This window comes from Haliaeetus albicilla, chromosome 19 (genome assembly GCF_947461875.1).
Source record: "Haliaeetus albicilla chromosome 19, bHalAlb1.1, whole genome shotgun sequence".
Classification (NCBI taxonomy): domain Eukaryota; kingdom Metazoa; phylum Chordata; class Aves; order Accipitriformes; family Accipitridae; genus Haliaeetus; species Haliaeetus albicilla.
This window is the reverse complement of record NC_091501.1, coordinates 26,130,592-26,155,639: the sequence shown is the minus strand read 5'-3', so window position 1 is coordinate 26,155,639 and position 25,048 is coordinate 26,130,592. Positions and strand designations below refer to the sequence as shown.

General features: G+C 38.0%; 1 long non-coding RNA gene across 2 annotated transcripts in view; it reads right to left on the bottom strand.

Moving 5' to 3' along the window:
* Positions 1–9,390: 9,390 nt before the first annotated feature.
* Positions 9,391–25,048, bottom strand: part of LOC138689990 (uncharacterized) — a 36,419-nt gene continuing 20,761 nt past the window's right edge. For both annotated transcript variants that reach the window (XR_011328755.1, XR_011328756.1), the window contains exons 2-4: positions 23,115–23,269; positions 20,333–20,538; positions 9,391–17,889 (exon numbers count right to left, since the gene is read on the bottom strand). This is a non-coding gene — a long non-coding RNA (uncharacterized lncRNA). The remainder of the gene's footprint in view (positions 17,890–20,332; positions 20,539–23,114; positions 23,270–25,048) is intronic.

The window sequence follows — 25,048 nt, the reverse complement described above, 5'->3', positions numbered from 1 at the left end:
ACTTACTAAAACTTATTGAAAGAGTTGGTAAATTGCATATTACATCCTGAATTTACCATGACTGAAGCAGTAAGGGTAGTAAATGGAGGCAGATAGGCAGGTAAATTAGAAAAACTGTAACGGCTCTCAGATCCTGTTGAACTTCTAGCTCACTGAGAACATGAGTCTCTATGAAAACCTGCTGAAGAAGAGAGGAGTAGGCTTCTAAATTGCCATCTCTCTTCAGGCAGTGAAGTGTTGTTTTGAAATTTGAGCAATATCACATGAATGTGAGCCAGACTTCTATGGTAGAAAGGATTCTTAATAAGGTAAGTTAAAATCTTTGTTCGCTGATGTCAGATTATACCGATGGGTACACTCTCTAAAATATATACAGGGACACTCAAAGCAAAGTTCTCTAAGATTTGTACACTGTGTGCATCTCATTGGCTATCTTTTGTTTTTTAATTGAACAACTGTGCATTTTTTTAAAGCATGTTTAAGCTAATTGTTGTCAAGCTACATGTATAACAGTGATTACTTTCACTGCCTTAAATGCATGTGAAAAATAAGATTCTTTGGGTTTATTATGTTATTAAATTATATGAAATCTGCTTCAGACTCTGCAGTTTTCTCCCCTTTTCATAACTAGTAGGTCTGTTCTTCTTCATGCTGCAGAGCAGAGAAGGTTCCGTGTTTGTAATTGATGTCATCCCAACTCAGGGTGTTTTATAATATGAGACTCCTGTATAGCCTGCAGATGAACTTTTAAATTGTCCGTCGGAGTCACTGAAGCTGTAGGAACCACAAAGTATATCTTGGTTGCACTAGATGGGGTGAGTGTCTGAGCTTGGGGGAGCTGGAGCTGTCAGTCACTTGAAGCCTTGGGGCCCCCTTGAGCATGTGTTAAATGATGGTACTGAATTCTTGCTATTGCAGCTGCAAGTATATAAGGCATACATTGTTACACCTATTGAACATAACAGTACTGCAGTTCGTTTTGTTAGATGGTTGTGAGCTTAGTATCCTCTATCAGTTAACTCACAATCTCTGAGCAAAGCTTGGGGGAACCATATCTAAGTTTTTGCAGCAAGTAGGTTTTACCTTAATGCAACAGCATTAAAACAAAGTAATGATAATGGGGAGTTCAGTAATCCAGGTTTTGTCACAGGTTTGAGGTTAAACCATAATCAAGTAATTTTACTTTGTTGAACCTTTGCATTTTGCATGGCTAAAAATGAAGTCAAAGATGTACTGGATGTCGGGGATTTATGTACATATGGGGGAGTATGTGTGGTGTATTTATTTTGTGATGATTTGTAAGGCTCAGTTAAAAAACACACTGTAAGTGTGAAGCTTATTTAGTATTTGGAAAGTAGTGATTCTTATTCTGACTTTAATACATTCACTATTTTCAATAAATGTATTTTCAAAGAGCTTATTTGTTCTCTTCCAGTTTGGTATTTTGGGTCAAATTCAGGTCTAAAGTGGGCAGGTGCAGCACCATTGAATTGATGTCTGTATGTGTCCTTTCCCCTTTGAATAGCTGTGACTCTTTCATTTTCGAATGGAGTTACTCTTTTCCCCCTTTATGTCCATGGAAGAATGGCCTTTTAACAGCACTTATGAATCATATTATGTAAATAGTAGTTGAAAAGCATATTGATGCTGTATTTTACTACTGCATAGGAAAGCCAGGAATATTATTTTGATCCCGAAGTGATTACATGTCCAAACATGCTGCAGGGAGTTAATAATTCTTCCTAAACACACATAGACCATACATAGCAAAAGAGCATCTTTGTAGATAAATTGGAGGTTAGCTGAGCTCCTTTCTACCTTGGTCTTTCTCTGTTTTGCTGCCATTGACTTTCCTGCTTCTTATGAACTGCAAGACTCGCTGTTCTCTTTGTTTCTTCTCCAAGGTTTGTTGTGGAAGGTGGCAAAGATGAGCTACATGAGCATGCGGACCACACCCGAACGAGACGTAAATAGCACGTGGCAATAGTGGGATAAGATTGTAAGGCTATAATAGCATAGGAATATATATAAATTATAGAGCCTGTTAATATGTTCTGGAGGGTTTTAAGGACTTTGTTTAGCTGCTAAAAAGTAGTCATTCATGATAAAGCACAACTTGTAGCTTGCTTAATCCTTTGCTTGATGTTGACCTGTTCTCTGACTGGAGGAATAAGAAGATTCCGAAAGCCCCAGAACCAGTTTGAGCCAGGTAAAGGAGACTAGTAACAACTAGCCTACAAAACAGGAAAGAGAAAGAACCTGCATAGAGACAATAAAAAGGACCCAGTGGGAGAGAAGATGACCCCAGACCCAAATATGACTCTTGGACCAGACTATATAGTGTGAGGGGTGGGAACTTAGATTGTAAGGGTATAATTGCCCAGGGATTTTAGTGTTTGGGGTCCCTCCCTGGAGGCACCCAGCTTGAGCTGTCTAAATTTGTGCACCACAGATAGAATAAGTTATTTTTTTTATTTTGAAGGCCTTGATTAGAGATTCTGCTTTGGGGAACCTAGGGTCGAGCCTGAGGGAAGCAGCAGTACCTGAGGGAGGGTGTGTGTGTGCATGTGTGTGCGCGCGCCCTCTGCTTGGTGATGATGTTCTGGCCGTGTCTGTCTGGCCTTCTCCAAGATGATCCTTCCACTGTGTCTGTAAACTTAAAGAGTTCCCCTGCCAAAGAGGGCTAACAAACCAGATGTACATATGTCGCAGGTGTTTTCTGATACAAGATAAATCCAGAGTAATAGTGGAAATCTGTTCAAATTGTCATGAGAAATTGCTGCTGTAATTAATTTTGTAATTTGGGTTTGTTTAGACCATCCACTTACACCATGGTGGGTATTTCTTAGCAGTCTTTAAGACTCATAAAATATTAAATGAAAAGTCAAGGAAACAAGCAAATGCTGGTATCTGATTCTTTGTCTTTCCCATTAATACCAAATGAAAGAAAACGTGCGGGATAACTTATTTTACAATGGAAGAAAGAATTTTTTTTCCCGTAGATACTATGTTGATTAATGACATAATTCTGAATTTCTAGATTAACATCACAGAAGTAAAGATATGTCACAAAACTTGAATATAGAGACTTGCAGCAAAGAACACTGAAGAAACTTAATTTCCTTAACTGCAGCATCACAATGATAGTGACACTTTTGGTTGGTAAACGTCTTATAGCTACATATGTACTTCTGGGACAGTTATTTAGTTGTGCTAGACTGCTTGATGTTCTGGAGAGCTAGAAGGAATTGTGTTGATTTTGGGGATCTGGGGGAGGAAGGGGAAGAGAGGGCTGGAACACCTTTAATTAAAAAAAAAAAAAAAAGGCACTTTTTAGTTTGGTTCTCTGCATACTGAGAAACAATCCTATTCCATGTGCTGATTTTTGTAAAGCTTATTTTCTTGTCACTTCCATAATAGACATGTTATATTTTTGGGGTCTCCTTCACTTCTGTCTACAGTAGGTCCTGGGATCGACTTTGTATTTCCAGCTGTTGCTGGGGAAAAACATTGCTTCTCACTGAGGTATTTATTGGCTTGTTGCAGTTGGTCACTGTGTGGGTTTGGGTTTTTTTGGTTTGGGGTTTCCCCTCCCTCCCCCCATATTTTTGTGCAGTTTTACAGCATGTCTGGCACCCAGATTTTGGATCCATACTGTCTTTTGTCCTCAACAGACTATTTTTCCATGTGTGAAAGAACACTTCTGATACTTATGATGCATGTATGTAATTTGCTGCAGCCTTTTTGCATATACAACAAAGATTCCCAATTTCAAAGTTGGTCCTTAATCATAAGTCTGGCACAGCAGAATTTCTTGTTTCTCAATGGTTATTAGGCATGTTATCATGATCTTGCAGAGTCGCTGTTGGAATCTTACCTGGCAGTATCCCTGAAGGCGTTTTCCAAGCCTTCATTAGAAATTATTTTAGTAACCACAGAATCTGGAAGTGCATATGTCTGTATATCATGTTTATACTTCCCGTTAATGTTACATTAAACGATGTTTGCCAGATGGCACTGTGAAAAGCATTGATTTGCAGTATTGATAGAATCTCAGTCCTTCACTCTGTTGCTGTGTATTTCTTCTTTCTGTCCTCTGCGTGAATAGCAAAAGTTGCCATGTGCAATCTTAAACCCAGGTCATCTATCATGTAGTTTTGCAGTCGCATGGTTGAGAAATGTACCTCCATTTCAGAGCTCCTTTTGCAAGAACTTTATCAATGAAATTTAATGCAACTTCAGCAGATTTGGAGGGTAGGAGGACAGCATGAAAATAAACCAATGTAAAGGCTTGACTTACGTTTACATTAATGAACTTGATTGAACTGGATTGACCTCAGGGGCACCGATTTTATTGTACCGATTTGACAGAGTGCTTTTTCTGGTGAGCTTCACATGTGACTCACCACAGTGGTATTTTTTTTATGTTTCTATTTTTAGTGTTTAAATTACTCTGAATCTGTTTGTGGCCTTCATTCCACATTGGGAAAGAACCCTATACAATAGTCAAAAAACTCTCATGTGTGAAGGTAGTATTTCTTTTCATCACTGTTAAAAGTAACTGCTATAGTTAGCTACTCTAAGGCTCATCTAAAATCAATATAAGTTTTCCTGTAACCTAATGTTTCTCTGCCTTGTGTTTTACACTGGAATTGTTTGGGTTTTGTTTTTTTTTTAAATTTTTGAATAGTTCAGTCAATGTAATTGCACTTCTGTAAACTTTCCTTTGATTTCAGAGGTATTTCTTTACTATATATCATCTTATTGTCATGAACTGCAATAGCAGTACCTAACTTAAAATAGGTACACGTAGAGGAGGACTGGAAGGAAATACTACTGTTCATGTGCAGGCTTTTGTGGGGAAGAGTTGGGAGCAGGATTTGATCTAGAAATGCTTTGGTTTTGGTCAATATGTTAAGACAACCCTTAATACAGAAACAAGTTTTCAGGAATCGCAGGTCTCTGAGACCCAAAGAGAAGTACGAAGCAACAAAGACTCACTCTTGGTGGAGAAGGATCAGGTTAGGGAGTACTTGAACAAACTGGACATCTCTAAGTCTGTGGGGCCTAATGGATTGCACCCATGAGTGCTGTGGGGTCTGGCTGATGTCATTGCAAGGCAACTCTTGATTATCTTTGAAAGGTTGTGGTAATCGGGGTAGGTTTCTGAAGACTGTAATAAAGCACATGTAACCCCTGTCTTCAAGAAGAGGAATTACGGGCTGGTCAGCCTCACCGCAGGAGGTGAGAAGGTATTGGAACAACTAATTCTGGAAATGATTTCCAGAAATGGGAAAGGCAAGAAGGTTATTGGAAGTATTCATCATGGTTTTATGAAGGGGAAATCATGCTTAACCAAGCTGATAGCCTTCTGTAATGAGGTGACTAGTTTGATGGGTGAGAGGAGAGCAATGGATGCTGTTTACTTTGACTTCAGTAAGGCTTTTGATGCTATTTCTTGTAATATGCTAATAGACAAGTGGATGAAGTATGAATTAGATAAGAGGACAGTGAGGTGGACTGAAAACTGGCTGAATGGCTGGGCCGAGAGAGTTGTGATGAGTGGCTTGAAGTACAGCTAGAGGCAAGTCACTAGTGGTATACCTCAGGGATCAATACTGGGGCCAGTACCATTTAACATCTTCACTGATGACCTAGACGGTGGGACAGTACACCCTCATCAAGTTTGCAGATGATACAAACTGTGAGGAGTGGCTGATATACCAGATGGTTGTGCCACCATTCAGAGGGACCTGGATGTGCTGGAGAAATGAGCATAGAGGAACTTCAGGACTTCAGCAAGGGGAAATAAGAAATTTTGAACCTGGGGAGGAATGATCCTATGCACCAGTATATACTGGGAGCTGACCAGCTGGAAAGCAGCTCTGCAGAGAAGGACCTTGGGCTCCTGGTGGACACCAAGCTGACCATGAGCCAGGAACACACCCTCTCAGTAAAGAAGGCCAACAGCGACTTGGGCTGCATTAGGAAGAGCATGGCCAGCAGGTTGAGAGAGGGATCTTTCCTCTCTACTTAGCTCTGGTGAGACCACATCTAGTGTGCTGGGTCCCATCCTGTGCTCCCAAGTACAAGAGAGGCTTGGACATACTGGTGTGAGTCCAGTAAGAAGCCATAAGATGACTAAGGCACTGGAGTATCTTTACTATGAAGAGAGGTTGAGAGCTAGGACTATTTAGCCTGGAGAAGCTTTGGGGCTGGCGGGGGGGTCTGATCTTATCAAAGTGTATAGATACCTTACAGGAAGGGATGAAGATGAGGGAGCCAGACTCTTCTTGGTAGTGTCCAGTGACAGTATAGAAGGCAATGAGCACAAAATAAAATGCATGAAATTCCATTTGAACACAAGAAAAAAATTTTGTTCTTGTGAAGGTGGTCAAATACTAGAACACGCTGCCCAGAGAGGTTGTGGAGAGAGTCAAAATCTGATTTAACACAGTCCAGGGTAGTCTCCTCTAGATGACCCTGCTTGAGCAGGATGGGATGGACTAGGTGATCTCAAGAGGTCCCTCCCAACTCAAAGATTCTGTGATACGCCTTAACAAGAAAACAGTCACTCTTGAATTGGCAGTTGTTCTGGACTTTTCTTACAGCACATGCAAATACACAGTACGACATGGCATCTGCTTAATAGCATTGTTTAGCAATTTATATAGCCTTTGCCTTCCTCTACCATGTCTGTTAGCATTGCAGCACTTTTGGTCAGGATTTTTATGTCATCTTCTAATGCCCCTTGGTAATTGCACTGCTTTCCCAAGTATTTCTAACTGTAGTACTGACCAATTCAAAACTGTGAGTTTAGGAATTACAGAAAAGTAGTATAAAATGTGATCTTGCCAGGCACATAATCTTGTGTTATTTCAGTGACTTAGGAGGAGTAAATCTTGTTCCTAGCAGGTAGCCAAGTATATGAGTTGAAATCGAGAGATTTCTTTGAGAGCTTGAGAAGGCATCTTTTTCCAAAAATAGTGTCATCTTTGGTGTGCAGAGAATATGTGCACTTTCCTATGGCAAAATAAATATCCTCAGAATATTGGGCTGATTTGTTTTCCTAGGTCAAAGCTGTAAAAGGGCACATTCAGTACCTTCCTTTTTGTTTTCCTGCATTTATGATAAGCTTAGCATAGTCCCAGAGTTTTGTGTTTTCTTAACTACAGGGGTGAAGGAAAAGAAAGAAAGAAGGTGAATTTGGTCTTTATACGTTTTTCCTTGGTGGGTTTTTTGTTTTGTTGGGTTTTTGTTTTTTTTGTTGTTGTTGGCTTTTTTTTTTTTTAATTAATATAATGAAGAATAGTGTTTTCTGGTTTGGTTAATGAACTGTGCATCAGTTTTGCTCTGTTAGCATCCCAGGTCGCTTTCGTCTTAGAACTGCACCAAGTGGGTTTAAGGAGGTGTTAAATAGGAATGGTAAATAAAGCCTACATTTGGGTCAAAATTCATCATTGCAAATATCTATCGTTTCACTACCAATGCAACCTTGTTACTGGAATCTGTTGGGAACACATTCCCGTCTAACCTAAACAAATCTGCTTTCCCTTAGCAGCATTTTGTTAACAGATGTAGCCCAGAGACTGAACTTTGCAGACTGTGTATTGGAATTGAGATGTTTCAGTTAAATTGAATAAATGTTAACAACAGTTAACTAGTTGCACAAAAAATCTATCCTCAAATTGTGAGGAAATAAAATTACCATTTATGGTTCTGCTTTTTTGTCTTTTTCAACCTCGAGCATCTTGGGGTTGTTGATATTTTGAAAGGGAAAGTGATGCCATTTGACTTTTAGTTCTTCAGATCCACAGTTCTTCTAAATCTTGCTATAGATGGTTGCATACAAGGCAGTGTGCCTATTTGAAAGCAGAAATTGTTGTCAAATACACTTACGTGATAACTTTATTTTTTCAAAATAACTATTTTTTTCAAAACTGTAGTGTTTGAATAAACATTAAATGAACAGGTTGATAAAGTTGAAAATTCATGTTAAAATTGCTCCAGGCTGATGTAAATTATATGTCCAGCACTTAAGCACTTATCCTGTTCTGATTGAACTTGACAGCAATTACAGAGGTCGTATTTCTCTATAGGGAACTGGAGTCTGAACAATTTACCCACTATACTAGAAGCAGAGAGACTTGTACATGCACACAACTACGAGTCTTCCTTTTTAAAGTAAAACTTTCTGTGACCATTGCAAATAAAACTAGTTTTCATTTATATTGAGTTATTTTTTTTCTTTGCCTTTTTTTTTAAAGTTAGCATGTAGCAACAGTATTCTGTTGTGTGTTGTGCACTACTCTTCAATGTGCTGAGGAAAGATAAACAGCTACACAGGTAACTAGTTCTACTGGAGAATGGGCAGGGAGTATTCTTAGAACAATAGCAAAGGTGAGTATTTAATGGCTGCTTTTAGGCAAGTATGGTTGTAGTTCAGGAAGTGTTTCTATAGTATGGGGTCATTAATGGTTGTATATGGTAAAGCAAATGTAGGAGCAACCAGGATTTATGTTTTTGTATTTTAACTATGTATCCAGTTTGTGTTGTTGAACATGCATTTTTATATACAGATTGATTTAAAATAATAAACTGTTAACAGTGCCTCAGTCTCAGTAATCAAATAGGCTGTGTAAATTGCCTTTTATTAAGTTTAGGCACTATCTTTCAGTACTATGTTTTTGTTAATGTTGATTCTCTTTTCTCTATTGCTCTTTCACTTTTCCATATTTCATTTTTTTAATTGAAGTAATTTACTTTATTCTGTCCTTTTCACACCAAAAATATAATGTGAAGAAATGGTGACATATTTTACAGAGGCCTCTTCCAACTCATTTTTGAAGTGGACAGTGATGGATTATTTTGAATGCCAAAGTAAGAATTTTCATTAGATCAGGTGAAAGCAAATAGAATTTAACTTTTCCTTCAACTGTTGTAATCAGAGCATCTCCATTGCCAAAGGGGAATAGCTACCCAGTACAGTTTCCATAGCAGCAAGTTGAACCAATAATGATTTTTTTCAGTGTAGTGTGTCTAATTGTAGAAGGTGAAACTCAAAATGCATTAAGAGGACTTCCTTCCCTTTCTATAGGGCCCTTCATATAGTTTCTTTCTTCAGAAATGTCCAGACTTTTACTTCCAAATGGGTTGAAGGCTGTAGGTACTTCTCTTACTGACTCTCAGGACAGTTTTGAATATTCTATCAAAAGGATTGTAACTAGTATTGAACATCTTTCACCAGTCCTCTGCACGGAGCAGGATTTCTCCTAAAGAATATAAGTTTTTTTTTTAATAAAAACATGAATAAGAGAAATGAGAATATTTTCTTTTGGGAGATTAAGTGTCTCTAACACTTGCAGTTCAGATAAAGAGCAGCCTAGTGCATTCAGAAAATACATTATTTATTTATCATTATTATTTTTTTTATTTTAAGTTTTCCTTCTTCGAGATGGCAACCTGTAGGAAATAGAGGGCATCGGCAGTTAATTCTCACACATATGTAGTGCAGATCCTCTTCTGAGATTCTTCATGAAGATGCCAATTGCGGTGATTAGTTTCAGAGAGGTATCTGATGACAGCAAGGATTCAGCTACCAACTCCATGAAAGTTTTTCATTCAATTTTATACAGTTTGTGTATCAGTAGCAACTCAGAATGGATTTCTGCAGATACCCTGGAGACATGTGGATCCTAGTTCTGTTAGCATTTCCATGGTTTATTCATGATATGTAGATGTCTGTCTTTGTCAAGGAGTATCAAATGGATATCAGAAGGGTTTTTTTTGCAATTACAAAGTAATTTTGGTTGGCAGGTTAAACTATAATAGCTAATAACTTAAGGTTTTTAATTTCTTTTATGTTGACCTGCCTAGGAGATAACACTTATGTTCTTTAATTAAAAAGAAGTGAAATGTAAGCTAGCACTTCCTAATTAACTTTGTGCTGGAGAATGACTACAAGTGACAATGAGAGATTCTTAGAGATTTTTAGGATGGTAAAAATGTATTCCACAACTCATGTTCTGTATGATATAGTATCCAAAAGAGATCAAGTAATGTCTGCTGGATTTTAGTGATTTATACTGAAAAGAACCCATTATCCTGTAAATATTTCAGTAGTTTGTACAAAGTTAATATAGGGCATGTATTTTTTATGACTTATAATAGTATAAATGTTTACTGAGGGTTTCATTCAGATGTAGTATCATTTTAGTATAAACTGTTAAGCTCTTATTATATAAGATCAATATTTAAGAATTGGATTTAGATATTTAATTTTACAAGATACATAGCTTTACCAAATATAAAAATACTCCTTCAGTGTTATTTTTCACCTCTAAATTGAGTACAAGTTCATTGTCCCTTGGATGAAAAAGTAACATCTTTATTTGGGCTCACAGGACTTTTCATAGGCTACAACTAAGTGCTTTTTGACAACTCAAGCATGTCTTCTGTAACTAAAACTTTTTTTTTAGAGCTTGAATTCAGTAAAATATCAAAACTTGGAATGAACATAGACATCTTATGTGTTCACCCTATAAACTGAATTTGAGTAGTCTTCCATTATTTTCAAATATTGGTGGAGTACTCTTTAAATTTCCAGAGGTATGAGGTCCAAGTTAAAAATAAACAGTTGCCAATATGTTCAGTAGCAGAGGAAGGAAGCTGTCTATAGCAAATTGGTTCTGTCGCTGTCATGAGCAGATTGGCCAGTCCCTAAATGTTGTCTTTTGTTCTACTCCATTGACTGTGAACAACTCTAACTTCGGTTCTGGAGATTTATTGCCACAGATAAATTTTGTGGCAATAGCCTTTTGATCTCCTAGACCAAGATTGAATTATAATGCATACCAGACTGTTTCAAGTTTTAAGTTTGCTGCTTTAGAGCTGTTTTTCTTTTTAAATAACTACTTTCAACAGATCTTTGTTTTAAAATACCTTAAACTTTGTATAATTTGCTGTAGTCTTCAAGTAGATTTAAGATATGATTTTGTACAACCAACTGCTCATTAAATATTTACTCTTAATTGATAATGCATAACAAGAAGTTATTTTTAGGTTAGGCATTCATAAAACTTCAAATGTTCATAGTTGAAGGAAACCAAATTTATTATAGCTTTGCAAGCATATTTTCCTTGTTTTATTTGTATGGGATTATTTTCACTTACATGACAGATGGGTATATTGGCTAGAAATTCTTTATCAAGTAGTACACAAAAATATGTGGCAATGTACAGTGCCAGGATGATAGATAGTGTTTGGCAAAATGCTTATGACAGTATGTTTCAATCATATGCAGACTTAATTCTTCTCTTCAGATCTCACTGTTGAACTGGATTAGCCTAAATGAGGTCTGCATGTTTTTTGCCCTTTCTGTCATGGAACAAACTAAATGATAAATGGCACACAAGAGCAAGGTGATTGATAGCATGATGTGGAAGGCATATTTGTGTTCAAACATTGCAAGTGTGGATGTTGATGGAATTTTTTCTTTTTGCTTCTATTTCTTAGGCCTTGCATTAGGACTGGTCAAGTGCCTGACTCACATTGCAGTCTGGAACACAAGAAAGCTATGCCCAGATTTCACCATGATGGCAGGTATGTGACGTGTCCTTACATACCTATGAGAGACCCTCTTCTTAGTGCTCTACTGTTTTTTTAGAGTAGATGCAGCATGCGACCACAATTTCTGCCATAAAGGTAGTTTTCAGTACTTGCTTGATCTGGCAGTCTTAGAACAGTGCTTCTTGCTGAGCAGACCTCTGCAATTTTACCCAGAGCTTATCACTAAAGTTGGATCGAATGGCCTTTCCTATAGTTGCTGGGTTTACCTGGTTATATTCAAAACGTTTCTTGCTAAAACATTATAATCTGTCTTCCAAAAGATGTATTTAATTACTTAGAAAGCTAGAAGAGAATCTAGATTTTTTAAAAAGTTACCTATTGCGATTTAATTCAAGTGATAGAGGAGATAAAAAGGAGAGAAAGGTGCCTCAAACACTTGTTTTATTTGCAGAGAAAAAGGAGTCTGTGCAAACTTGAGTAAATACCAATTTGAGCTAGCTGAAGGAATGGTCTAACATTTACATACATTTAGAGATTTTTTTTCATTGCATTATTTTCTTCTTTTGCCATAATTTTGGAATTTGTGGCTTGTTGTGCCTTTTCCCCTAATTATGCATCAGCTTTTGATGGAATGGCTATGAAGTATGAGGAGGATCTCTTTTTTTCTTTCTTTTTTTTTTTTTTAAAGCCTCATTTAACAAAAATATTTCTCATGCAGCTTAATATAAAATTTAATGTAATATAAAAATTCTGTCTTTCTTGTGGTTCGGTTCATTTGCCTTGTAAAGAAGACATAAAACATCTTTTTTCACAAACTACATTTTTCTCAGAACATTTTTAGTTATGTTCTTCTCCCAGTTGATTTTTTTCCATGAATATCCCTTTCTAAAATTATGTGCCTGAACAACAAACCAAACAAATTTGATTATCATCCTAGAATATGTGCAGAGGTTTTTTTTCAGACCCTCATGTACCTTTTTGTTCTTTATTTTTATATTAGATGAAAAAGATTTAAAATATTTTTAATGTTAAGCCAGAATAAAACATACAAAAATCAAGTAATTAAGTGCTACTCATCTTTTGTTACAAAAAGTAGTCAGCGTTTCATACTCTAGAGCTCTGTAAAGAGCAATGTTATAAAAATGTGTTTTCCAAATTTTTTTAATATGAGATTTTTCAAGAAAGGTTGGCTCTGGTGTTCAAAAAGTCAGATTTCAGAATCTAGCCACCTCAGATACCTCAGACTGGATGTAGGCTTTTGCTCTATCTTTGCAGCCATCTAGGGAAATTAGGGTAGTGATAAGCTGTCATAGTAACAGAAAACCTCAGATTTCTGTCGCCTGGTTTTAGCCATCTGCAAGTTTGTTGCCTCCCTCTGAAGTCAGGGGGGAATGGGTGACCCATGCCATCCTGAAGTAGGTGCCCTCAGTAGACATAATGAGTTTGCCTTTGGAATGGCTGGCTTGGAATAGATGCCTAACTATAAAGGAGAGTTTATATGCCTAAAGTGTTGATAGATACAGGTAACGAGGTGAATCCCATTTTGACTGGTTTTAGGTTCAGGCTCTCAATTATGCTTTCACTTTGTTTTTTTAATAAGATGTTAATATTGGTGAAATTGTTTGTACTTATATAATCCAAACCCAATATTATCTCCTATTTTTTTTCTCTTTATTCTCATATTTGTCCTGGTTTATACTTACTCATTTTCCCCAGCTGAAAAATAGCAGCAATACAAAATGCAGATTTACTTGTACTTGAAATCTACATATGTATGCTTATAAGATAAAGTAAATGTTTGGACATGTTTCACACATCAAGAGTGCATAGTCTCCTTGGTGATGTAATTCATATTGGTTGTATATGCAGCTTAGTGGTATGTATTCAACCTTGAAGTGTAGACATCTCTGTTGTATTCAAAGCTGTATTGCAAGCCTTAACTGATTTCAAAGTTACATTCATACTGTGGTGTTGCATTTATACTATCAATTGCTGAATGGTATGAAGGGTTTCTTGAAGTGGTTAGATGATCATATACTGATTCCATTGTCAAGAATAAGTTGTTCTTATCCCAGGAGAAGACAAAAACTGTTTACAAAAGTAGGATGAGTGCCATCTTGATGCATAAGTGATATCATGGATAATAAAGGTGATAGTATATGGTTCCTATTACTTGAACTGAGTAAATCAGGGAGCATTGTGACCCCCTGAGTTCATGTTTTTTGTGCTGTTTGGGATTCTAGCTCAGTAACCAGGATATTGACAAGGTTTTAAAATACACCACACATCTGTTTGCAATTGCCTAATTTTGATGGTATATTTCCTGAAGAGTTATGGTAATATAAAGAATTGTGAGAGGATTAAAAGATTGTTGAAATTTCCAGCTAGCCTTCTCTTGCTGTGTTTTCTTTTGGATTCATGCAATCACTTGCATTAAGGTCAGCTGTTTTTAAAGTACTTACAGGAACAGATTTTTTGAGTTACAAGAGTCTTTTGTGATGACTCTAAATGTCAATAACTTGTTTAGCATTAAATGATCAACATACACAAAGATTCCCAGGCTAGCTAACACACAGAAATGGATTAGCCTCTGTGACTGCAGAACAAATAATGTAACAACAACACACAATTAATTACACATTTCAGCACTATAAATTTGAAGAGATGTGGCTAATAGATTGCAGGACTCCTTGTTGACTTAATGAACATATCAGGAGTGTTGACACCTAGGGACCAGTGAACTGATAAATTTGAAGATTATCTGCTTTTTCTCAATCTCTGGTCATTTACTCAGCAGCCCACACATTACTGGTCTGCTGCTGCTGTTACTAGGTTCTGCCTTTCTAGGACAGGACAAGACAAGAGGAAGACTGGAAAACAGTTCTGATGGCCTTTTTTCAGGCTGTTGATTAAATCTAATTGTAAGTTACTAGGATAGTAGCTATGATGTTGATCCTGTCACTTGTTGAGGGATCCTCTCTCTTACCTACTGTATGTCATATTGGGAGGCTCAAAGAACTTGCAGAATTCTGTTACAGCCAATGAGGAAAATATCAAAAAATTAATAGTAGAGGGGATAAAATGTTCATGTAAGTAGGAAAGCTGTAAACTTACCCTAATTTCCCTTTGCTGTGCTTCTTCAGATATCTTTTGCAGTGGTTTTTGCCAGTGTGTTGCCTTGCTTCCTCCTCCTCCTCCCCCTGTCCTCACTCTTGTATAACCTTCCCCTTCCTGAGGAGCTTTGTATTTTCTTTTTCAGCACATTTATAATCGTTTCCTTGTCTCATTTCTGTCTCTTTGCTTACATTCTTTCCCTGCTCCTGAGACCTTTAAACTCATTCTCTTATCAAAATTAGCTCCCCGTTTTTTTCCCTGTTTCAGATGAACTCCAAGCCATTTGTTCTGTCCATCAGCCTAAAACCCACAGCCATCTACTCACTGATGGCCAGTGGTGCTAAGAGTTTGGGTCTGGGGGAAGGGCCACGTTCTTGGGCTAGTCAAGGGAATTGGCAAAGTTCAAAAGCTGCAGCTTCTTTGTTGGAGGAGAATGAATGTGAGAGGCCTCCTTATTGTTCTTTGTTTACTCAGGTGGTACTGACTTCATATTTTGACATCTTTCTATCTCGCCTGTGAAAAAGGTATTATGGTCTGTATTCTTGAGGAGCTAGGTAAGCTCATATAAAAGAATTCAGCAATTACAAAAACTACTGTATCCTGTCTCGAGACATAAGCGAATACAATAAAAGAATATTCGTAGTTAAATGATGGAGATCTGTGACTGCTCTCTCAGAACATGTGTTGTATAAACTGCTGGAGACACTTAACCAGTAAAAAAGAGCAACATGTGTGATAACATCTTTCCAGCTGTGGTGCCGCAAAGCATATCAGAAAGTAAGGCTTATACCAGACTAACTCCTGGAAGAGCAGGAGTTGATTTTAAGCTAAAAATCTAAGGGATTATTTTGTATAGTGGCAGAAAATCCATTAAAATCTGCTGTAGCATAAATGTATAAATTTAATATGAATGAAATGGTAGACTTAGATTAATGTATAGTATGATGCATTTTCTTGTCTCAAAAAAATGTACCTGTGTTAAATTAATTGCTGGTAAAAACAAAGGTGGTCATGATTCCAGCAAGTGAATTACCTATCTTGCCTGGTAATTGTTAAAACTTCCTAAAGGGCCTGCCTCAACTTAAGCATAAATGAGGTAACTGACATCTTTCTCAAAGAGAACCAACACTGGTGTTTCCTAGTGTCTTTACGCTTTAGTACAATCTTTTGGATGACCAGAATTTTTAACAAAGGATTCTTATTTTTGGGTGTGAGAGTATGACATCATACATGCTATTCCGAAAACCTTGTCCCTGGTGCTTAGGAAGTTCCAGATAATTGCTTTTTTTGCCACCTGTATTTGTCTTTAACCTTTGATAAATTACTGTGTGTGACTGCCACTAGACAGGGTGCGCCTTTCTAACAATGCTTCCCGTCACTCTAAAGATAATGTCTTATTGTAGCCTGTTAATGATGTTTTATGTTCAGTTTTACCTGGTCTTTAATATCATTCTGCACTAAATGAATGACTTCCATTAGCATCTTTGAGAGTTTGGTTAAAGTGTGATCCATTCAGTATATATTGTGGCCCTCAATTACATGTCTGGAGGAAGTAAATTTCTTATCTGGGGCTTTAGGAAGAGGCTTCCAACAGCTGCATTTTGATCAGCCTAAGGAAGTAAGGAGAAGTTTCAGTAGGGCTTCATACAACATTACAGCTTCATGAGGACTGAGAAGAAAAGTCTGTTTACCATTTCAGAGAAGGCTTATCACAGGGAGAGTAGACTGACTGCTTCCTGTACTTCATTTTTGTTGTAACCTCCTCTCTAAAAGAAGAAATTACACCTAGATCTTGTGAACTGAATGACTCTTGCAAATTCATTAGGATAAATTTTGCAGTGAACAAAGAAATGAGACACAGCCTTGGATTTTCAAAAGACAAAATCAGGTTATTGTTACCTCAGAGTGAATACTGGTAATACTGCTGGCTCCAATCTAGAGTCTTGGAGAACACTGCTTCATGCATTAGTATTCATAACTCTACTATTTCATGCTCTGCTGAGTTTTTCTCCTCCATAAAACACTCCCACCATGTGAGAGAAAGGTGGACTCTGGAAGAGTGATGGGGAGGGACCACAGTGTTTATATGCAGAAAAGGTCTGTTTTTTTCAGTAGGGTTTGTCTGAGTGCTGGGCCCAGGTTGATGTCACCACAGTAGAAGCTGCAGCCTCTCTACTATTCCTAACCATCTGTTTCATTGTGTGCATTTACGGAATTTGAAAGGTGCATAGTGTTGTAGTCACATGATATCTATGTTTCATTGCAGAGAAGAACTGGCTGAAAGCCATTTGCATGTGTCTTATTTTCAGTGGGAAGGTGTGACTATTTTATACCTCAAAGTGGAATTTCAGTTTTCTTAGTTTGTCAGATCTGCTATCTTGTCTTTCTGACTGATTTTAGTTACTTGCAGTTCTTTTTGGGAATCTGCGCTTTATGGTGTACTGTGTTTGAAGGAGGCACTTTTAACATGAAGTATCTTGTAGTAAGACGGTGGCAGTGGAAGGAGGGAGTTAGATAACATAGACTTTGCATAAATAATATTACTCACTAATGACTTTTTCCTGTTAGTAAATAAAACACAGTTTTGGAGCATGAGGCTTTTTTTGTTAGTGTTCATCTTCATTCTTATGTTCTTCAGCATTTGCATGCTTTGCCTGTCCAGGTCAGAACTGGTTTTATAGGTTGGTTGGGAAAGAAACGAAAACTACCTCTTTTGGCACTGGCTTTTAACTCCTAAAGAAGTGGCACGTATTTTGCCATGCTTTTCCTTCCTGCCTGCTTTTCCAGACAGATTGTGACTGAATTAAACCACCATAGTTGTAGAAAAAACATTCTAATGACTAAGTTAGTGCACAGTATTCCTAAATAACTACAGAGCAGCTCCAAATCTGCCACATGCCCCAAAGAAAAAGAAGTTTAGGATGGAGCCTGCAACGTCTGCCATCCTGTCTGCCTCTCTGGTAACAATTTCCTGTCTGCGCTGGCCCAGTTGCTGTCTACCACCAGCTGTCGCATCTGAGAGTCAGTCTCACGGGTTTGTACGTTTGGTTTTGTGCTCATCTCGGCTACCAGAGAGTCAGAATGGGAAATGAGAAGAACTTGGAGCTTGTTCACAATCGTGAAGCTTCTTGTCTGTCTCTGGAATTACGGTGTTAGAAAGCCAGATCTCCATTTTGGTGGTTTATTTCCCATCTTTCGAGGTAAGAGCTGTAGAAACTCAGATCAGAAGGCTATTACTGAATTTTTTTTCCATCCGATCCTGCCCTGCTGCCCCCCATGTGGGATAATCCAGACTGGCAGAATTACACTTGGTTTTGTATTTAGCTGTAGTTACCTTAAATGAACATTTTTCTTAGTCAAAGCCCAAGAATAATCAATTGCTCTCTCAGAAATGGCTGTGGAACACTGAGAGTGGGACTCACGTGCTTACATATAAGCACCTGATGACCTTATTTTATGGCCTTGGCTGTGTGAGACATCTGCAGAGGGCTGGCAGATATAAAACAGACTTACAGGAGGTCTGGCAGGGCATACTGGGTTTTTAAAAATGGCAATAGACACCCATAATTCAGCACCTGAATCGTGCTTCTCTTGTCACTCTGTCAGGTTCACATTCTCCTTTCTGACACTTTTAAAAGTTAACCCACAAATCTTTGCAAACATTTGTAGCACTGCCAACAAGGCCCCTTTTAGCCCAAGGTGTGCTTGAGTACTGCTGTCTCACTAACACACCCAACCTCACGCACAGCCTAACACAGATCCTGCGAAAGTTTGGTAGCCAGATGTCCTGGTCATGCCTTCAGCGCACTTGCCATCCTTTTTAAGTAACACCGTTATTGTCTCTTGCTATTATCTGTGATCACTTTTTATAAAATGGATGGCAGCTCTAGTTGGAGCTGGACCTAACCTGGGGCTCCCAGCCTTCTCCACTGATCTAGTAGGTCTTAATATACTAACATAGGTGGCAGCTGGCACAAGGCAGATGGGCATCTGTGTCTCAGGGTTGGCCCACAGGCGAGCCCTCCCTCCTGTTGCTGTATAAGACTGCCAGTGGAGCAGTTGGGCCTTCATCATTTTCTCAGAGCAGCACCTAGGACTGGCTGCCATTTTCCTTTGAGGAAGTATAGGGGAAAACTTGTGTTAGCCAGAGCTTTGAAGTGTATCTTCCTGCATTGTTCTTTTAAAATGTGCTTACAGAAAAGTCAGAGCAGCTTACAAACTGTATACTGAGTCTGGCGTTATTTGGGGACAAATTAGAACAGTAAGCTTTTTTGATACAAAACCACTGAAGTCTCCTGGTTGAGATTGGATAAAAATAAATGGTTTGAAAACAAATCTCTGCTTTGCTTAGTGTGTCACTGAAAGACAAATCTTTTGCTTCAGTCTTGTTCTTCATCCAGCAACTTTCAATGGCTTTTTGGGTTGCAGTGATTTTGACACTGACCATGCTGGGTCCTCAGAGAAAAGTCAGATTTTCTCTCACATCTGAGGCCTGGATATCTTCCTGTTTCTTTTTATGCTGCAGTCTATCTGTATCCTGTGTTTCTCATACTCCCTCCTATTTCACCTGCACTCTTCAACCTTTCAGCAGTTGAACAGTCTGTGCAACTCTCAGAAAAGGAGATTCCTGCTCCTTCCACCTTTCCCCAGAGGTATCAATCTGACACAAATTGCAGTACCTAGCACAAAGCAAACAGGCATTTTTACCTCTGCCAGCTGCACCCCTCCAGCAAAATGTAATAGTCAATAATGAACAATATATTGTGAACAAATGAAGGAGATACCTCTACCATCATCAGATGATTTTAGGAGCTAAGGTGGTTTTTTTTTTTTTAGTTTATAGCAAGTAGCTAACTCCTGTCATCAAATGCAGTGCATTTTAATTCCTACCAGAATTCAAAAGCATACTGAGTATAAGACATCTTTGCTATTCTCAAAAAATCCACAAGCGAAAAGATTTTCCTCCATACACTGCTCCTAAAAAGCAATATTCCAAGGCCTCTGTGGTCATTTGATATCTGCCCAAGACTTTTTATGAAGACTCTATGTCTTGGCCCATCTTGAAATAAGTTTAGGTGGCTGCCCACAGACACTTAATGACAGAAAAGCAAATACAGGAGAAAGTTCTCAAACTCTTAACAGTCCAGAAAAGTCCCCATCCCTTCCTCTGCGCTGTGGGAGCTGTGGTAGAAGTGTTTCACTGGAATATTGTTAACAAAGCTGGGCACTGACAGCCTGGCCACTATTCTCCTGCTTTAAAGTGTATATTCAGGCTGGTTTCTGGACATTTTGTGGGAGGGAAAGCTGCTGTATGACAGACATATATGGCCTTTTCAGTACTAGAGAAGATAAGGGGAGTCAGAAAAATCTGACACAATTTGTGCTGTTGTAAATCATGAAGCAGAAAGAAAAAAGTTGACAGCTCTATGAGAGATTGCATACACTTAGTCTGGCCTTTGTTTTATTCTTTAAGAGATGATTCCCTGCCACATTCTGGTTGCTCCTGTTAAAGATAATTTTTTAATTTTTTTTTTTTTGGCAGTGTCAGCACTGTCAGTTCAAAAACTAATCTGCTGATAAATCAAGATGCTCTATATTTGAGTGCTGTGCTGTCTTAAAGAAAGCCAGGAAGACTTCTGTCTGCGCTTACCTTAATCTTACAAAGGACATTACTGATCTTACTGGAGTGGCTTCAGTAAAAAGGAGTAGCACCGTCTTTGTACAGATTGACTTTGGTCAGGACTTCTGCCTGTTCAAAAAATAGAGTTGCCAACCATGCTGAGCTGTGCTGATTTGTGGGTGATGGGAGAAGGGACATCCCAAGCAGCTGATTAGCACGGCTGGATTTTGTACCTGCTAGAAACAAAATATTGTCAGATAAATGCATGTAAAGCTGGCTCGTACGTCACATGGAGCTGCTTTTTTCTTGTTCTGAGCTCAGGTATAGGTGGTATGCAAGCAGATTTATGTCGTGTGGCAGTACTGGATTCAATGTTCAGCCAGCAGTTTTGAGGCAAGAAGGCAAAGGTAGGTTTCCCTAAGAAAAAAGAGACCTTGTGTGTGTACATGTACACATGAGAGAGAGTGCGTGTGCAGTAGCTACATACTTTGATAAGCCCTCTTCTAATGGCGAGAATAAGGCATGCTCTAGTTCCACTTGTCACATTTGCCATATTTCTTTCCCTAGTATTTTATGGGATTTCTCTGTTGTGCAGGGTATTTTCCTCTGGTAGTGTAAGTGGTCCAATAAATAAGAGGATTGGATATTTTGCCTGTATGGTGATGTTCTTGAAGAGATGTATAGGTTATGGGTTGCTGAGATGTGGCTTGAAGGACATGATGATATGGGTTGTGTCTGATGAGAACTGTAGGAGTGGACATAGGTGACTCCCAGTAAAGGTGTTCCTGGCTTTGAGGTCACCTGAAAGGTCTTGGCAATTAGGCTAATCCTGTAACATCTCCTAAAGCCCTGTCATGAATGAGTGATTTAGATCACTTAAAGAATAATCATTGAAGGTATTAGCAAAAGTGATTTTAATATGCTGTAAAAGTGCGACTTAACAAGGTTTGATGGCAGGGTTCACTCTATTAATTACTGCATGGAAGAAACATACAAAGGAAAATTGAGTTCACATAGAGACTGGAGATTCAAAAGGGTAAGGGAGACCCTCCCGTTGAGTCACCAGGTTCAGAGTGGACCCCCTTGCTTTCTAAACTCCTCAGAGAGGAGTCTAGGTGTGGCTGTATCCAGACTTAGTCCCAGACTTGGTCAATGGTTTATGTCTAATGGAATTAATATAAAGGGTAAGGAAAACCTCCCTTAGTAACCTTGAGTTACTACACCAGTTTGTCAGGGAATGAGTGATTATGGATCCTACGCAACTTTGAGGTAGCAGTAATTCAAGATTTATTAGTACTATTATGGTAAATCACAAGATTAGGTCATATGATTTTTAACAGTACTTAGCCAATTATCAGAGTGATTTAATAAAATTTGCTATAATCAACACTACAAAGTTTCCTAAATTGAATCGCATGCGCACGCACACACACACACAGAGGTTAACCTATGGTCAAGATTTTTCTCTTTTCTGATTGTAGTAGATTATTGGTACCAAATAAACTTTGCAAGTTTGTGAAATCTGGTTGTAGTGAATTACTCGCTATTCTCCTTCATCAGCATTTGTCAGCACATGGTCTTTGACCCCTTCTTCTTTGTCAGCTTCTATCAGCAGACAATCTTGGAAATCCTCGCAAAATCTACCCTGAGAGGCATCCCACCTCAGGGAGATACTGGGTCACAGCCTGCTGCGATCCCGGAGAGCAAAAAGGGTCTCACTTAGAATTGCTATTTATAGGGTCGTGAGATGATTGACTTTGGTCAGTATATTTCCATTCTGGCCACAATTCTTGTCAGGTAATTCTGGCACCTTCCAAGGCAGGCTGCAGTCCAGGCAGCAGGAGTTTCAGGTACGGTTCCAGGCAACAGAAGTTTCAGGTATGGTTAGGGAATGCCTAATTGTCACAACTTACTGTACTGTGACTGGGACAAGAAAGTGCCAGATTGTCCCAACTGACTGCACTTTTAGCCAGAGCAAGAACACAATGTTGGCTGGTCCCGACATCACAACGTGGCCCAGGGGGTCTGCACCAGCATAGCCCAGTCCAAGAATTGGCACTGATGGCACTGCAGGGGGTAGCTGTTAATCTATTTGTAAGGCTGAACTAGGATGTAAGTTGCAGAGGGAAGAGCTGGATAAATTAGGGGCCGTTGGTTCAGTGTCCTCAGGCTGCAGGGCTTGGAGAGAGTAAGGAGACAATGGGTCTTATGGTGAGAAGTAATGAAAATTTCTGCAGGACAACAGTAGCTTTATGTCTTGTCTTAGAGGAGAATCCCTTTTACCAGGGCTTATATACAATAGCCATTAAGCTTAACTTTTGGATAAATCAATAGTTTTGAAAAGCTAAATATCTGCCCTACACGTCCATAAGACTTAAATGGTGCAGGAATTAAAAACTAAGTCATAGTATATCTCTACAACACTGTGTTTGCTTATCCAAAGGTGTACATTAATAATAGTATTATAGTGTGACAATAGAAACTTGTAGTGGATTTTCTCTATGATAGTATTGTTTTCTTTTTCCTACCCGCATTATTTTAATTGATTAGATTGGGATTGTGAACTTCAAAAGAAGATACCTGCCTTTTTTAAAATGGCTGTTGAAATTGATTGACCAGCAACTGGTCAACCTAAATTTAAACTAAATTTAAAAATCCTTATTCATTATTAATAGGTATTGCTAAAGACTTAAATTCAGTATTAAGTTCAGTATTAGCTTTTATTTGATACAAACCCTAGCATTGCATTTTCTTGCGTATTTCAATGACTGATCTATCATTAATGAAATACAGTGTGATTCTTCATACATACCTCCAGAGATAAGATTTTGAAGTATAGTAGCACCAGCTAGAGGTCTTCTAAACTGTGAGCTTATCTTGCAGAAGAGAAAATGGTGACAGATCTGGCAAGTATGTGGCACCAAGGAGAACTGCAAACTCAAGCCAGTTTATTTCCTGTCATGTCACCTGTTATAGCAGAATTATAGTTAGTTAATACTTTTGTCACAGAGAGGCACAACATTAATTTAGTCCAAGTGATACTAATTTGGTTACATTGAACAATTAAATTTTATAAAAGCTATGAAGCAAACCAAGGTGGGAAACATTTGCTTTCTATTTTTTTATTTTTGAAGTGACATAAATATAGAACTGGTACAATTTGTGAACTATGCTATAAAAATAGAAGAAGAAATGTCAGCCTTCTAATGTTTCATTTTGATTTGGGAAGTTTGAAATATTAGTGTTTCTGAGTTCATTTAAAGTACCTATTTGTGAATTCCTACCCATGTTGCCAACCCCTCCATGCAGTATTTGTACTGGCAGCTGTTTTGCAAATGTTTTAAACCCATTTAATGCTAAATAGTACCTGAGTTGTTAACAGATAATTTCTTAGCAGTATAAACATACTGTTTGTTATGTGCAACCTGATACAGTTAACAATCTTTTTTTTTATTTCAGATAAAGACACAATATACAAATATTAAATAACTAAGCATTAAAGCTGAGAGTAAAATAAAAATAAGAGATTTACTTGTCCTAGAATGGAGCATTATGAACTAGAATTTCAGAATGAAAGGAGAAACTGTAATGTGACAGAAGTAGTATGTGGTTAATACATCTAAGGCCATGCAACTAAACTAACTAAATTAGGGTATTTAATATCCTGTCTTGGCATAATTCCAACGCCTGTTATGTATTTTGGTGCAAATTGTTCATGTATATTCGCTTTAAGTCTATTCCCCACCGTTTTGGAATATTCTCCTTCTCTTCTTCCATTTAACTGAAGTTACATGTAAACACTAAACATGAAACTCAGAAAGACAGCTGTAATGATATTCCTGGTGATTTAATAGGCGGCACAGCTATCAAACACTGATGCCCAAGGCTAGAATTTGCAACTAAATCTGCTAATTAGGTTAAGAGCTAAAATACCAGTAGGTGCCTATCTGCATCTTCAGGCACCTAAGTACCTTTAAAATATAGCCCCTTAGTCTCTCTTTCATTTGTAGAATGGCAATTATAATAATTCCTCACTTTGCAATTATACTATGAAGACAAAGATTGTGAGGTGCCTAAATACCACTATAAAAAGGGGCCAGCAAACAAGAGGGTCTTTCCTAAGTCTCAATCTCTTTTATTCTTGGCTAAGCCAGCCTGTCTTGCTGACATTATAGTATTTGTGCTAACAACTCTGTTAATGGTAAAGCACCGCTTTATCTTTTTGAAAGCATAATCCATATAGCAAGAAGGAGTGTCAAGATTGAGAGAAGGCTTATGGAAGGAACACACTGTATTTTGCACTGCATGTTCTTAAATGGTCAATATTTCTTACTGTCTTATAAGCCACCATTTTTACATGAGTTCAGGTGGAAGAATTGTGAATCTAATGACTCTTAAAACAGCTGTCGATAGAAGTGGTTTTCTACTGTGCTAGTTGTCTAAGCATGATTTTGTATGGACATTCATTGGGATTTAATTGTGCTCTTACTAATTCCATCATACCAACTATTGCTAGCATAGCTATCTGTCACATTACTTTTTCACTGTCAAGAGATAGAGGTTATGTACGTTTAATGACTATTTGCATGGGAAAGCTGTAAGGAATATCTGCTTTACATTTGACTCTCCTTCTGGAATGGCAGGATATTTTCTACAGCAACTCATGAGCCTGTATGAAAGAAATATGGTTTAAGCTAAATGGATAACTTCACATAAGTGCAGTAATAAGCAAAAAATAAGAGTAAT